The sequence below is a fragment of the Sarcophilus harrisii genome, chromosome 2 (assembly GCF_902635505.1).
Source record: "Sarcophilus harrisii chromosome 2, mSarHar1.11, whole genome shotgun sequence".
Taxonomy (NCBI): domain Eukaryota; kingdom Metazoa; phylum Chordata; class Mammalia; order Dasyuromorphia; family Dasyuridae; genus Sarcophilus; species Sarcophilus harrisii.
Genome location: NC_045427.1, coordinates 45982650 through 45997239, shown reverse-complemented (window position 1 = coordinate 45997239; position 14590 = coordinate 45982650). Strand labels below are relative to the sequence as shown.

General features: G+C 35.8%; 1 protein-coding gene across 3 annotated transcripts in view; it reads right to left on the bottom strand.

Annotated features, from left to right (window-relative positions):
- Positions 1–14590, bottom strand: part of ANKRD11 (ankyrin repeat domain 11) — a 328516-nt gene that overhangs the window by 157542 nt on the left and 156384 nt on the right. Inside the window, exon 3 of one of the 3 annotated variants that reach the window (XM_031950121.1) lies at positions 4888–4974. The exons of the other annotated variants lie outside the window; for them this stretch is intronic. The gene's annotated coding sequence lies outside the window, so the exon portion shown is untranslated. The remainder of the gene's footprint in view (positions 1–4887; positions 4975–14590) is intronic. 3 annotated transcript variants of the gene reach the window in all.

Here is a 14590-nt window from a genome sequence, read left to right as displayed (position 1 = left end):
AGGAATATTAAGAAAATAGACTTAAAGGTGAAAGGAAATTTAGAAGCAGATTATGTCACAGATAAGGAAACTGAAGGTCCAGAAAGATTTGAGTTACTTGCCTAAGGGTTACACAGGTGGCAGATATATTATAAAACCCAGGTTCCTAGATTTAAAATTCAATGCTGTTTTCACTATCTTAACAGCCATGTTAAGATAGAGCACTAAAACAGGAAAGGAAAGATGCCATTTTTAAGACTATGAATGCAGTTAGAAATCACGCGTTATCACCCTCCTAAATAAGATATACAGGCAGAGCCAAACAATACACAGGTTTCAAGATTTCTTAGATGGTTTTTTAAATTTTTTTTTAAAAATTAGCAACCTCTTTGAAAGTAATAAACCAAAATAAGACAAAACCTTTGAATCCTTTCATGCTACTTTAACAATGGATTAAATTAGTGAGCAGAACACCAGCTGGGCAAAAGGCTGGGAACAATGAAGGTAAAGTTCGAATTCCACATCGTGACCCTAGCCAGGCTGTGGGCCAAAAGACTATAAATAATTGACAGGAGCAGCCAGCCTAGGCAGTCATCGAGCTAATGCACAGAACACCATTCCCCATTACATCACTACTCTTCTCCTCTATCCTATCAGCAATGTAATTTCACTGCTTTTAAATAATAAATTGCACGGGTAGTTGAAAATACTCCTTGCTCATTCAAGTCTTTCAGGGTGTTCATCTACTCAAATGAATTTTACATATGGTAAAATAAATTTTGCATTAAGCTAAACAAGAGTTCTCACTGCAAAGCAGCTAAACTGCACTTAGTAATTTAATGGTCTGCTTTCTTTTCCATCCCTTGGACAAAAAGAAAAAAATAAACATAGAACGGGTATATATATATATATATATATATATATATATATATATATATATATATATATATATATATTAGTAGATCTCTCAAAAGTTGCAATTGTTTGCACAAATCACTATCATAGTTACTAAATTAAATTTAACTTGCTAAGTCCAACTCCCCAGCATCAGCAATTTCACCATTTAATACTAGTGATAGATAAATAAAGCATTTAAGTGCTTACTATATTCCAGATACTGTAACAGCTGGAATTTTTGCTGCACTGGAAAATTCTGCTGTTCTAATCACTTTTGTGGGAGGTAGATAGTGTACAAATGTCTTCATTGGGCAAAAGAGGATTATTCAAGTTTTGTATACCCAAATATAAATAAGCAAGTTTTTAAAAAATCAAACATACACACAATTATCTTTGGTTGTTGGGTTTTTGTTTGGTGATTTTGTTTTGTTTGTTTTGCTTTGTTTGGGAGTGGTGGGGGAAAAGGAGTTATCCCTGGACCTAAAAAATTTCATAGCATGTGAAAAGTGTTTAACAAACATATGCTGAATTGAATACATTCTGCATATCTTTAAAATGGACATAAAATGAACCCAATTTTAAGCTCTACTAATCAAAAATATTTGAAATGTTTTTACCCACTAACCTCTAACAAGAAAATACTGAAATGACTCTCCTAAAATTAGCAGGTACATTCTGTTTTTTTTTACTTTCCTTAAAAGAATAAAGTCAACTAAGAGAATGATGATGTGTGCTTGTGCACACACATACTCACAGATTTTTCTAGTAAAAGCTCTAAAAGTTAGTATAGTATGCCTGTATGAAAAATGGCTTTGATTGCTCTGCTTCTCAACAGGGTCTCCTTAAAAATGATACAAAGCCATGGCATTAGAGGAACTCACATTCTAATGGAAGTTATAACCTACAAACTACATATACAAAAGGACAGATTAAAAGGTGAGACAGAAGGCAACTGGGAAACTGGAAATAATAGACAAGGCAATATGGAAGATTAGTCAGTAAGATTTAGGATGATAGAAGAAGCAATATGCTAGAGAAGTTAGAATATGAATGAGATCACGGGTGCATAGAGTGATATTTTCCTTAGCAAAGAAAACCACTACTTTCTTTATGGTAGCCAGGTAAAGGAGAGTAAGAAGGAAGACACCTGAATGATGTGAATGAAAGAAGAGAGAAGAAAGCTCTTAGTGAGAAGCCTTAATTTTTTCAGTGAAGTATAAAGCAAAGTTCTCAGAAGAGAGTGGGTGAAGTGAAAAAGTTTACACTGAGAAAGGAATTTAAGCAGGTTTTCTGGGATTGTAGAAAAAAAAAAAGTTTAGAAAGGTAGTTGTGCTGTGTGGGACAGTAATATGTTAATAAAGTATAAAAGAACTGCCTTGCAGCAGTGAATGCCCTGTGGAGATAAGAGTACCTAAATTTGCAGGGAACTGAAGAGAAAACAGTGGGTGAGACTAATCCAAAGTTATTGTTTCATAAGTTATGTCATAGCAAAATAAGGAAGGGAGGGGACTCGCATGGAGAAGACCTGAAATGGGTATATCCAAGGAGATAAGACAGGAAACCTAGGAAATTGGAGCCACTGAAGACATGATGGCCTGGGAAAAAACTGAGAAGTAAAGGAATCACAAACCATGCCAAAGATAAAGAACAAGTGTAGTAATTAAAAGGTTAAATTCAGATTAAGGAATTATAAATTTCATAAATATGGAAGTAGAAAGTTCAGGATTTTTACAAGATCAAATATTTCTGTGGAAGATTAAATCATGGAAAATGAGCAATTTGATAAATTAAGAGATTAGTTTGTTGAAGGGAGTATCAATATGTATGATGAAATCCTCTACTATAGATTCAGAAGTTGGAGAAGAAAAAAAGTATGAGTTAGATACTTAATTCTTAGAAGGACAGAGAATGCCTTGGGGGTTCTTAGAAATAACTACTAGATAAATACAGATTGAATCTCGAAAGAAAAGAGGTAACCTTAGTGGCAGTTGTAGAGGAAGAGTCTGGGAGAGCAAAGAATATTTAGTCCATTTTTTGCTGTCACCTTTTGAGTAACTAGGGAAGAATCATAGAGTGAAGATATATTAAGCTTACACAGAGGAAGAAGTTTAAGTAGGTTTTCCAGGACTTTAGACAATACCATTAAGGGAAGTCTCTCTTGGATGTGTTTCATAACCCAAGTACATACAAGATGTATAACAGCAAAAGTAAATGGAAAATCATTGAGAACTCAGAACAAAATTTCTTATAAAAAGTAACACTTGATCTGAATTTTGAAGGAAAAGGATTCCTTGAACACGGAGTAAAATGCCAGTTATGCAGCAAAAGTCACAGGAGCAGGAGGCAAGTGATATGATTATGAGCTAAAAGAAATTATAGGGGTGTCTAAAGACTGTCAGTTCCAAGTCTCTCCTTTACAGAAAAGGGAAAATAAGATAACTGAGATCACTTTCCCAAAGTTAGAATTTACATATGATAGAAGGTAAGTGGCACAAAGAACAAATAGGGCAGTGTATCTAGATAGGGACATCCTCTCAATGCAGTCTACAACTCTATATGATAGGGTTGAAAAGCCTAGAATGCAGGAACTAATTCTTTTCTCTATGTTCAGTGGTTAATAGAGTTCCCAAATACACAGAGGCTTTTATTAAATGCTTCCTGATCGAAAGCTTTTAATCCAAAGGAGTATCTAGAGGATCACTAAAACTTATTTATGAGAGAAAAATAGGTTTGACTTATTACTTGAGAATATCAATTCAGATTTAATTTTGGGAATGCAATAGCAAAGCAAGGGGAGAAGACAGAAGAGAATAAAATTAATAAATAAGCTGTTAAAAACAGAGAAGAGGTAGTGTCTGTGGAGAGATAAGGGAATATTCATAAAAAATGTGGTGAAGGTTAAAGAAGAGAAATACGAGTTTTAAACGTAGATAACTGGAAAGATGGCAATACCCTTGCCCAAAAAAGTGAAGTTAGGAGGGAGGGTGGGTTTGGAGGATGGGAACAAAGATATAATGCCCAAATGGTCAGCTATAATGATTGAAGTTTAAAAACTCTCTTATTTAATATAAGGATGAATCCTCATAAAAATCATTTTAAGAACATCTGTGTAATAGATTACATGGAGAGAGAAAAAACATAAGCAAGGACAAACAATTTTAAAAGAGCCAAGCAGAAAGGAGATAAAAGAACTGAAATGAGGCACAGTGAAGAGACAAGAGGAAAACAGAAGGTGGGGGAGAATCAAGATTTAGCAACTGACAAGTCAGGTGAGATGAGTGATGAATGGAGGAAAATATGATGATTGTGAACCTTGATAAGACAGTAGACCAATACTGTGAAAGGAGAAACAATCAAAGTTAGCACCATTATACTGCACTACTCCCAAACACAGCTGCCAAGGAGGAACCCTGCCCCAAGACCTCTCAGATTTTAGTCACAGAAGCAATGAGCTAGAAGTCCAATTCTAAAGCTCTGAGGAATTAAGTGATTTCCTCAGGATCACACAACTAATGTGAGAGGCAGGATTCAAAACCAGAGCCCTTCAAATTTTGGACTTCTATTATACCAAGTAAGATTAAAGGTATTAATTAATTTGAGCAGATGAAATATCAGACTATTCTCCAATTCAAAAGAATAAAAAGCTGATGCCACAAAACTGAACTAATGTATACATGGTTCTTAAGCACTTCCACCATTTGTTTCATATAGTTCTCATTCATGAATTCTTGATAAAGACTCAAAAGAAGCTAACTTGACTAAGCCTTTAAACCCAAATCACCATGGCATTCACTGACTGGACAATACCACCAATCCAAGTCTCATCTGTTTGTTGTTTGGATTCTGACAGTTCAGAGTGAGTGTAAATAGAGTAAAATAGCAATTTTTGTTCTGGCCAGAAACTTCCAGGCTCTTCCCTTCCCTGACCTATTCTTTTGACAAGTCAAATAAGGCCATCTTTTCCTTTAATCGCTGCAGGGATGACAAGAGTTGGGAAAGAGCTTAGCTTACAAAAGCCAGGGTTTGCCATTGCCTCTGGGGTCAAGGAATCATTTCCAGTAGTCCTGATTTGGGTCTTGTCACTGGATTCTGCTGGCCCTGGAGGAGAGAGGGAGACTGATGACTTTGCATATCTCTGCTTCACTGAAATCCAATCCATCATTTGCAAATCAAGATCTCACCCTCCTGATGTCTCTGGTCCTCTTCAAGAATGAAGGTTGCCTTCATCTAAATATTTCTCAGGACAGAGAGACCCAATTTAGTTTCAATTGATCAATGATGGACAGAAGCAGTTACACCCAAAGAAAAAAACACTGGGAAATGAATGTAAACTGTTTGCATTTTTGTTTTTTACCTTCGGAATCCAATTCTCCCTGTGCAACAAGAAAACTGTTTGGACCTGCACACATACATTATATCTAGGATATACTATGACATATTCAACATATATAGGACCGCTTGCCATCTAGGGGAGGGGGTGGATGGAAAAATCGAAACAGAAGTGCGTGCAAGGGATAATGTTGTAAAAGTTACTCTGTCAATAAAAAGTTACTGTAATTAAGAGAGAGAGAGAGAGAGAGAATATATACATTGTGTTGAACAGTTTCTATATTACAAGAATAAATTGCTTCTTAATGTTTTCATATATAAATAAATATTTCTCAGGATAATGAGGTAGACAGGCAGATATATATCTATGTACATACACATACAGATGGATGTGTGTGTGTTTGTGTGTGTTCAGTTGTTCTTCTAACTTCTAACTTCATGATTCCATTTGGGATTTTCTAAAGAAAGATAAGTGGAATGGTTTGCTATTTCCTTTTCCAGCTCATCTTACAGATGAGGAGCAAATAAGGGTTAAATGACCTTTAGGTAGTGAGCTTGTAAAGACAGATCTGAATTTAGAAAGAAAAGTATTCCTGACTCAAGGTCCAGCACTCTACCATTTAACTGCACATATACATTATACACATTTAAATTAATGTGTATATCTATTTAAATATACATGCGTTTATAGCTTTACATGTACACAACAACATGAGTATATGCCTAGATGCACATGTCCTCTGTTCCCAACTTTCATTGCTATCACTACTCAGAGATCTTCTTGAACCAGAAAAAAAGGGCACTAGTTAGAATAAGAAAACTGAGTTCAAATCCCATCTTGGATATATTTTGGATATAGTGTATCTTTGTTATACTACATACACATACACACATACACACACATTATAATTTTGGAAGTCATATCAATGGAGAATGATACCATCTCTTCAGCTCCAAGCACCATCGCCCAGTCATCATCTCAAACCCACATATCCCCAACCCTAAATGCTCTGCAAACCTCCAGTCTCACCTCCCTAACTCCCCACTGGAGAACTAGATTTTCAGGAGATACAAATGGCATATGTTCCAAACTGAACTCATTTACTTTTCCCACAAACTCTCCCCTCTTTTTAACTCTCCCATTACTGTTGGGGGTAGCCCCATTTTGCCAGTTTCCTAGGCTCACAACATAGTTGTCCTTTTTAATGCTTCACTCTCTTGCCTCTTATCCCCCATAGCTAATATGACCATTCCCACCCCATCTAATAAACAAGAAGTTCCCTATCATGTCCAAGACCAAAAAAAAAAAAAAAAAATCCAATTTAATGTTGAAAGGACTTCATCATTAGCCATCTCCCATACATTTTCTGTCTTATATTATACATTTATATATTATATATTATACGCTCCCCCAAAAGTATTTTTTGAAGCAATGACACTGGCTTCCTTGCTATACCTTAAATAAGACACTGCCATTTCCTGGCTTCCAGGCATTTTTGCTGACTGTCCCATTTTTGACTTCCCTGCCTTTCTTTAAGCTATATATAAAATCACATATATTCTAAAGGAAGCTTTTCCTTTTCTTCTTTACTTATCGTGCTCCCCTCTGAAATTATCTATGATTTCTATCCTGTATATAGCTTATTTGTATATAATAGCTATTTACATATTATCTGCCTCATCAAACTGGGGATTCTGGGAGAATAAGAGCCATCTTTTATCATTCTTTTAATCGGCATGCTTAGCACTTAATAAGTGTTTAATAAAAGATTTGATACCCACTGTGGAGTTCATTTTTGTCACCCTAAGGGTCTCCTTAATGAGGAGAAAAAAAGGGAATTTTCGATTTCAATCCCTTCCTATAGAAATACCCATTTTATGATGAAGGTGAAATTAGGAGAGCATTTTTCAAATATATACTGGGACACAATTATGTGTGTGTATGCACATGATGTAGTATTTAATAGACTGTAGAGAAAATGCTGTAAATGTAACACATAATTGTAATGTACTTCTCTAAAATATAATGTTCTCTGGGAGCAGGTTTCTTGGGGGGCTTCTGGAGGCAGCCTTCGTTTCAGTTCAGTGTAATCACTCCAAATGTAGCCAGGAGTTAAAGTTCAAATCCTTTAGCCTTTCAGATCTTGCTTTCAGTGTTCTCCACAGGACAGCCTGCCACCACTTCTCTATCCTTCTTTGTTCTGCCCAACTGCGGTCTCTGGCTTGTGAATCTCCTCTACTGAATTCTGGCTTGTGAATCTCCCGAAGTGCATCCTGATTGAGGCTCCTAGCTTATATATGCTCTCTTAAAGGTGTGAATCTTGTGGAACTGTAGTCAGTACTAAATACATCTAGAGAACTATTAAGCACCCTGCTAAAGAACCACTGTCTCTATCAATTCCACTGACTTAGCACCTTATAAAAATTCTAACACATAATTACTCTGTTTTCAAGCATAAATACCTTCCCTATACACTTTATGACTGATCTTTCTCGCTGAGATTCTCCCAGGAGTCACAAAACTTGAAAAAGGTAGATCTGTTAACTTAAGAAGTCAGCACTGAGTGAGTCAGAACTCCCAGGAAACAGGCAGGGAAAATTTTGGTTGCAAGCTAGGCTTCCAAGAAACTATCATAAATGACAGTAATGACTGCAAATGGGGGAAAGGGAGTAGAGTAGGGCTCAGGGGCAGCCTTCTTATGTTAGTATCACAAGAGTCAAGAAAGAATAAGGGGGAAAAAGGAAATATCAATACTCCACCTTTAAAAAATGTTTCAGGACTGTACATTCTGCACACATATATTATATCTAGGATATACTGTAACATATTTAACAGGTATAAGACTGCTTGCCATCTAGGATAGGGGGTGGAGGGAGGGAAGGGAAAAGTAGGAACAGAAGTGAGTGCAAAGGATAATGTAAAAATTACCCATGCATAATGTTCTGTCAATAAAAAGTTATAATAATAATAATAAATGTTTCAAGGCAGATGGCACAAATCACTAATGCAGAGACCACAAGGGCACATAAAATTGAATGCTGATATAGAGACATTACTATCCAATATCTTATCACCAGCTTCAGGTGATAGCTTCATACTGCTGAGGAATATGATTACAGAATCATGGAAAGCAATAACAGATGCAAAATTAAGTAAGCAGAGAGAAGAAAACAGCACACAAAATTAAATCAACATACACGGAAAGAAAAGCAAGGACAAAACAAAAAAGTAATGTTTCAAAATTATAAAGAATCAGCTTGGCCTCAAAAAAGAAAAATGGAAATAAACTTTCTCTTTCCTCCCACTTTACTCCCTAATCAGCATAAAGGCTCTGGGATAACTATGGATGTAGAACATCATACATAAATTTGGGGGAAGGTGGAGAGGAAATGTATTAACTGATTTTGATGATTTATATTGCTGGAGATAGATTATTCCACATAAATTGAGGAAAGAAAAAAAGAAAATTACCTTATATTCTATAATTTAAGTAGCTACTAATAGGGCTAAAGTGATTGGAAGAAGAGCATCTGGAAAAGACTTCATCTAGCTGGAAAGCAAAGACAATCATAAAGAAATATTTATTTCAGGCAGCTAAGTGGCGCAGTGGATAGAATACCAGACATGAAGTCAGGAGGATCTGAGTTCAAATGTGACCTCAGATACTTAACACTACTTCCTAGCTGTGTGGCCCTGGGCAAGTCACTTAACCCCAATTGCCTCAGTACAAAAAAAGAAATATTTAATTCATAGTAAGGATGAACTTTTAAGATACTTTCTAGTTTTAAAAATCTGACTTTTAAAAATAATAGCTCTTTCACGATACCTTCCATGACCAATGGAGACAGTTTTTTAAAAGATATCTTCTACTTTGGAGCCAGCAAGGTTTAAGAAATCTGGAAAGGGACAAAGGAATGTAAGTTTTGTACAGCAAATAATGTTTTTCCCCCCTACAGGTAACAGGAAAACACTAAAGCTCAGTCGATAAAACATTAAGTTTCTATTATGTGGCAGGTATTGGGACACAAATGTGAAAAAGAAAGACAGTCTCTGACCTCAAGGAGCTTACAGTCCAATGGAGGAAGAGAACATAAAAGAGAACTGAAAAGGGGAAGTGAACACGGAGATATAGTAGAAAAGCAGGTGGAACTAATGAAATGTCTTAGGAGAGGTCAGTCTTGTTGCTTTCTTCTTAAAGGAAGAGTTTGTGGTTTCATTCACCAAAGAGCAGAAGGCCAGAGATGAGTTATCATAACAAGACTGAATGGATCTTATAATATGATGAGATTTCCCAATAATAAATTTCCAGGGGGATTAGTAAAAAAGCCAGAGAATCCCAAATTAAGTGCAGGTGGTTAGGTAATGAGAAAATATCTGAATTCTGTGCATAGAACTATGTGACAGGACCAGGCCTAAACTTTAAAAAAAAAAAAAAAAAAAAAAATCACCTTGTAAACTGAATAGAGGAAAAATAGGAAAAAAATAGGAAATGGAGAAATCTAAGGACTTAGATTTAAGGCAATTGCTAAGAGGTTCACCAAGGATAATAAGGGCCTGAACTATGATTGTAGCATGAGCATATGGAATGTGTAGTGACAGAAAGTAATATACATAAAAGATGTTATAAAAGACAAAAGACTATAGTCAAAAAGACATTAGACAAAAGACTATAGACAAAAGTCTATCAACCGCAATTCTTTCATCTAGAAACTAGGGTGGTAGAGTAATGGCAGTGAGATACAGTAAAGTGACATCAGCAGAAGTATACTGTATATCAGCAGAAGTATACTGATTCCTATGCCAGGATTCTGAGTGACAGAATTATAGGAAATTACAGAGTAAAAGACCTTCACCACAATCTGTCTTGACCTAGAAGTATTCAAGACAGCCTTCAAAAATTCCTCAAATATATTTAACCATAGATCATATCTCCTTAACTCCACTCTATGAGGGGTCTCAAAAAAGTCAATTTATACCAATGCTGGAATACCAATACTTAAGATATTAACAATTCAATCCCAAAGTTAATTTTATGAATGCAGATCTTATTTACTAATTCCAAAAGTGGCATTATAGTGTAGAGGCAAGCAAACATAGCATTTTCCAAGAAAACTTTTCACGATGACCCAAATATCTAGGGAAGTATTTTGTTTTTGCATGTAAACAGAATGTATTGAATAGAAGACTAGAGGAAACTAAGAGGATATACTATAAAATCTCTTCCCTCTGCCTACTTTCTGCTCCACTTGATAGTCAAACAACAATTGTGCAGCTAGATTCTTATTTTTAACAGACTTAATTGGATTTTTACACTCCAGAGCCTCTGCAGTAAGAGACTGCAGAAAGCCTACAATCCTTATTGTAATCTGGGGAGAGAAAGAAGATGAGGGAAACTGAATTTAGAAAAGGTAGGTAAGAGATACATCTACATCATATAACAATGCAGTAACAATGCAGTTAGAACAAACCAGGGCCAGTTAAGCACTATTTTGTTAATCAAAGGATATAACAATATCTTGGAAAAGGATCAACAGCCAGCCATTTTTGGTGCACTAAAGCAAAGAATTTTAAGATTTAAACATAATATATTATTATAATAGTCTCTTAGTGTGAAAATGAGAGCGTTTCCCATGCAAATAAACATCCTCATCTTGAAACATGCATTTTCTTCCTTTAACATTTCAGTATGTGGGTACAATTATAATACTGCTGTTTTCAGTTAACAAAACAAAGTTTATCCTCTATCAAAACCAATCAACTTTCCCCACTGTTTTAAAAACAGTAATGTATAAGTGGAATTGCAAAGAACTTCCAATTTAAGATAAATCAATTTGGAAATATCTTATATTTGCACTATAATAATGCAATGAAAGAGAAAGCATTATTTCTATATTACATAGGATTCAATCAGAAATTAAATTGTGTCGAAATCCTTCAGGCTTCTTTATATGTTGGCTATTTATAAAAATTATAGCTCATCAGAAATGGTCCACACTTGGAATCTTCTTCCTCACATCATCTACAGCAGTCTTTCCCTTTTTTTCAACTAGTATCTTTTGCTCCTTATATCTCCTACTCTTTTCTTTGCCTCATTTTCCTTCTCTGAATTCAGCATGCAATCTTTCTCTGTTTTAGGCAAAGGCACAAATATCCCATTTTATGGGCATTAATGTGAGAATAATAATAGAGATGCCTAAGGCACCAGCAGCAACCTGCTCAGAACATCAAGTATATATCTAGCGTAAGTCACTTTTAGAAGTCAAATTTTCAAAAAAGATGGGAAGGGAATGACATAAGCTATATTTCTGCCAATAATCATTTTTATTATGGGATTAAAAGTAGCAATTCCTAGAAAGGCCAGAATCTGTCTATTTCTTAGGAAAGGCTCCTAATGGGCAAAGTTTTAGTACATCACTACTATAAGAGGCAAAGGGGTAGAATAACGCCCACACACCCCCATCCACCCATCCACAAATGTGAAGGCAATTTCTGTGGTCTTCCAGTTCTGGCATGGAGGTAGTAGGAAGAATGTATTGATGTTGAGTGCTTTTTTTTTTTAACTTAAATTATTATTTCTCTAGGTTGGAGAGAAAGGAAAGGCAGCAGGGAGAGTGGAGAAAAAGAAACCACGAAGTCTTTGAAGTCAAGGCTTTAATTCTCCCTTACTTAATCTATTCTGCACCGACAGCTGCAAATCTTATTTTTTTAAAGCTTGAATAGCACAATAATCACATCTTCCCATTAAACTAGGCTGCTTATGTAAGTGGAAAGACTTTCTCTTAGACTAAAGGAATTCCCCTTCTTCCAAGGGTGCGCTAATAAACTAGAGCACAATGAATTTAGACTGAAACATAACATAAAAATGGTATTAAATCTCCAACATGACCTGATTTTGTATTTCCCCAAAGTCTAATAATAGGTACACCAGAAGAGAAAAGTTGAATGACATCTCTTCTCAATACTTTATATTATTCCTAAATCAGCACCAGCATAATAAATCTTATAATAAAAGATGCTTGCTTCTCACATAGGACAAAAGTTCTGGGTGCTCTGTACAACATATCTAAAGAAAATTTTGAAAGAGAGGAGAGGGAGAATCTAAAATCTTTCTAGATTTTTAGGACCTTCTTTAAATAGGCACATTTGACAAATTTTTAGGATAATTAAATTCTAAAATTTTATTTCAAAATAATATTACCAACATTATACTATTGTGCCACAGTGCTCTTTTATTATCGTGACTCAGTTTCCCTAAATTATCTTGCCTCAGTTTATAATTGTTCTACTCAATCCTGCAAAACCACCCCTCCCTCTTAATCAGAATATTTGATAAGGATAAAAGATCTTATATTTTAGAATATCAGAATGCCTCTTCCCAATTCAATTTATCAGAATATCAGATACCATCTTATCAAGATGCCTCTCCCCATCTTTGGGGTGCCTCCCCCCTATATGTCATCCCAATTTCCAGGGGCTCCCCTTACCCTGTCAGAGCCAGATTATCAGAGTCCCGTTCCTGCTCTTTGCACCCTGACTCCGCCCCTGCCTCAGTCTACCTCCTGTGTCTGAGCCATGTGTATATAGGTCATTGAGAACTCACACTGTTTCCTGGATTCTTGGAGACGATAGTCTCATTCAGCCCTGACACCAAACCATGGATCCAATCGGTCCCAGTAAATCTTTTCCTTTTAAATAAATTATTAAATACTCTCTAATCTCTATCTTGTCTCAGTTTCTTTGGCATTACAATGCCTTTAAGTTAAAAAGGTATAAAATTCACAAAAAAATCAAGAAATAAGGGGAGTGAAAACTGTCTTTTAGTTTGGAACACTTGCTTGCATTCTCTAATGAAAAATAAAAACAGCTGTCTTTTTAGCTTACTGAATATAAATTCTTTTCCTTCTAAATAGGCAAGTGGCCATTTCCCAGAGTCCATTAAAGTCTAAAAAGAAAATAAAGCACAGAATTTGAAACGATGTTTAGATCCAGTAAAACAAGGTATGCCTTTCCCAATCCTAATACTACTTCATAAGCGGGTTGAAAAAAAATTTATCACTTCAAAGTTCACTACCGCATATAACACTTGTCAGTCAAAATGATATATTGCATAGTAATAAATTTAGTCTAACATATTTATCATTAGCTTCTTTACCATTACAGTTACACAGTGTCCTAAAATATATGTGCCCAGTGCTTGACTCAAATCCTTATGTATAGTAAATGTTAGGATTCCTTTATTCTAGCTAACTCCAGAAAGGATAAAAATAAATTATTATTTCTATTATTTCAAAATGGAAGAGAATCAAGAAGGATTGTAATAGTGCATTTCTGTCCCTCCCCTTGGATGACTAAAAAAAAAGGATCACCTTGAAATAACCTCTTCCTTTGGTCTCCAGAGGTGATGGTGTTTGTTTGTCCTATTTTCTAGAAGACCATCATATCAAGGAAGGCTGAGCAAGATCCCTTTTCCTCTCCAATGCCATCTGGGTTCCAGTTATCAGATAGAGATCAGGACAACTGGAAAAGGCCCTGGAAGCAGTAGGAGACAAGGGCCTTTTTAAGCTAAGGTCTTTACCAGGTCTCAGTTTGACCTGGTGATTAAGGTGAGGTAGTAACTGAGTCAAAGAACAACCTCTTTCACCTACCCTACATGGATGGATGGATGGACAGACAGACAAGACATATATAGCTACAGATACATAAATAAATAAACCACATGACCACATCCAGATAAATGAACAAATAAAATAAACAAAAGAATGAATATATACATATATATGTATATGTATATATATATATAAAAAAATATAAACACACACACACACACACACACACACACACACAAATGAACAAATAAACAAATGATGAATACCACATAGATACAGGCATACAGATCTGGGAGGGTGAAGAGTCTCAGGGTTTTTGGCCAAAACAGAAATGATTGCCATGTACATTCGCTTAAAGTCAACACGGACCCAAACACCCTGAAAGAATCCTTCCCACTTTGGCAGCTTTCTCTTCCTCAGAAAGTCGAACAGTTCAGTCATCCTCCCTTCTCTCTGGGGCTTCCACTTTGTTTCCTCACCCCCGTTAGAGTATAAAACCTTCCCTGGGAGAGCAGTAGCCATACATAGCCTGATCCACCTGTTTCATTTTTCCTTAGACAGTCTGGTGCCTCTCCTGCTGCTCCCTGGCATCCATGTCATCAGTGCCATAATTAGTGGGATCCATGGAGAGGCTTTAGCCCAACTACAAGACAAAACTCTCATGCTCTGCTAGAGTACTTCCCTCAGAAGCTCAGCCGAGAAATTGTTTTGGCATGTGTTTGTATTCTTAGCAATTAACATACTTCTAAGCATATATTAATAAATGCTTCTTGAATAG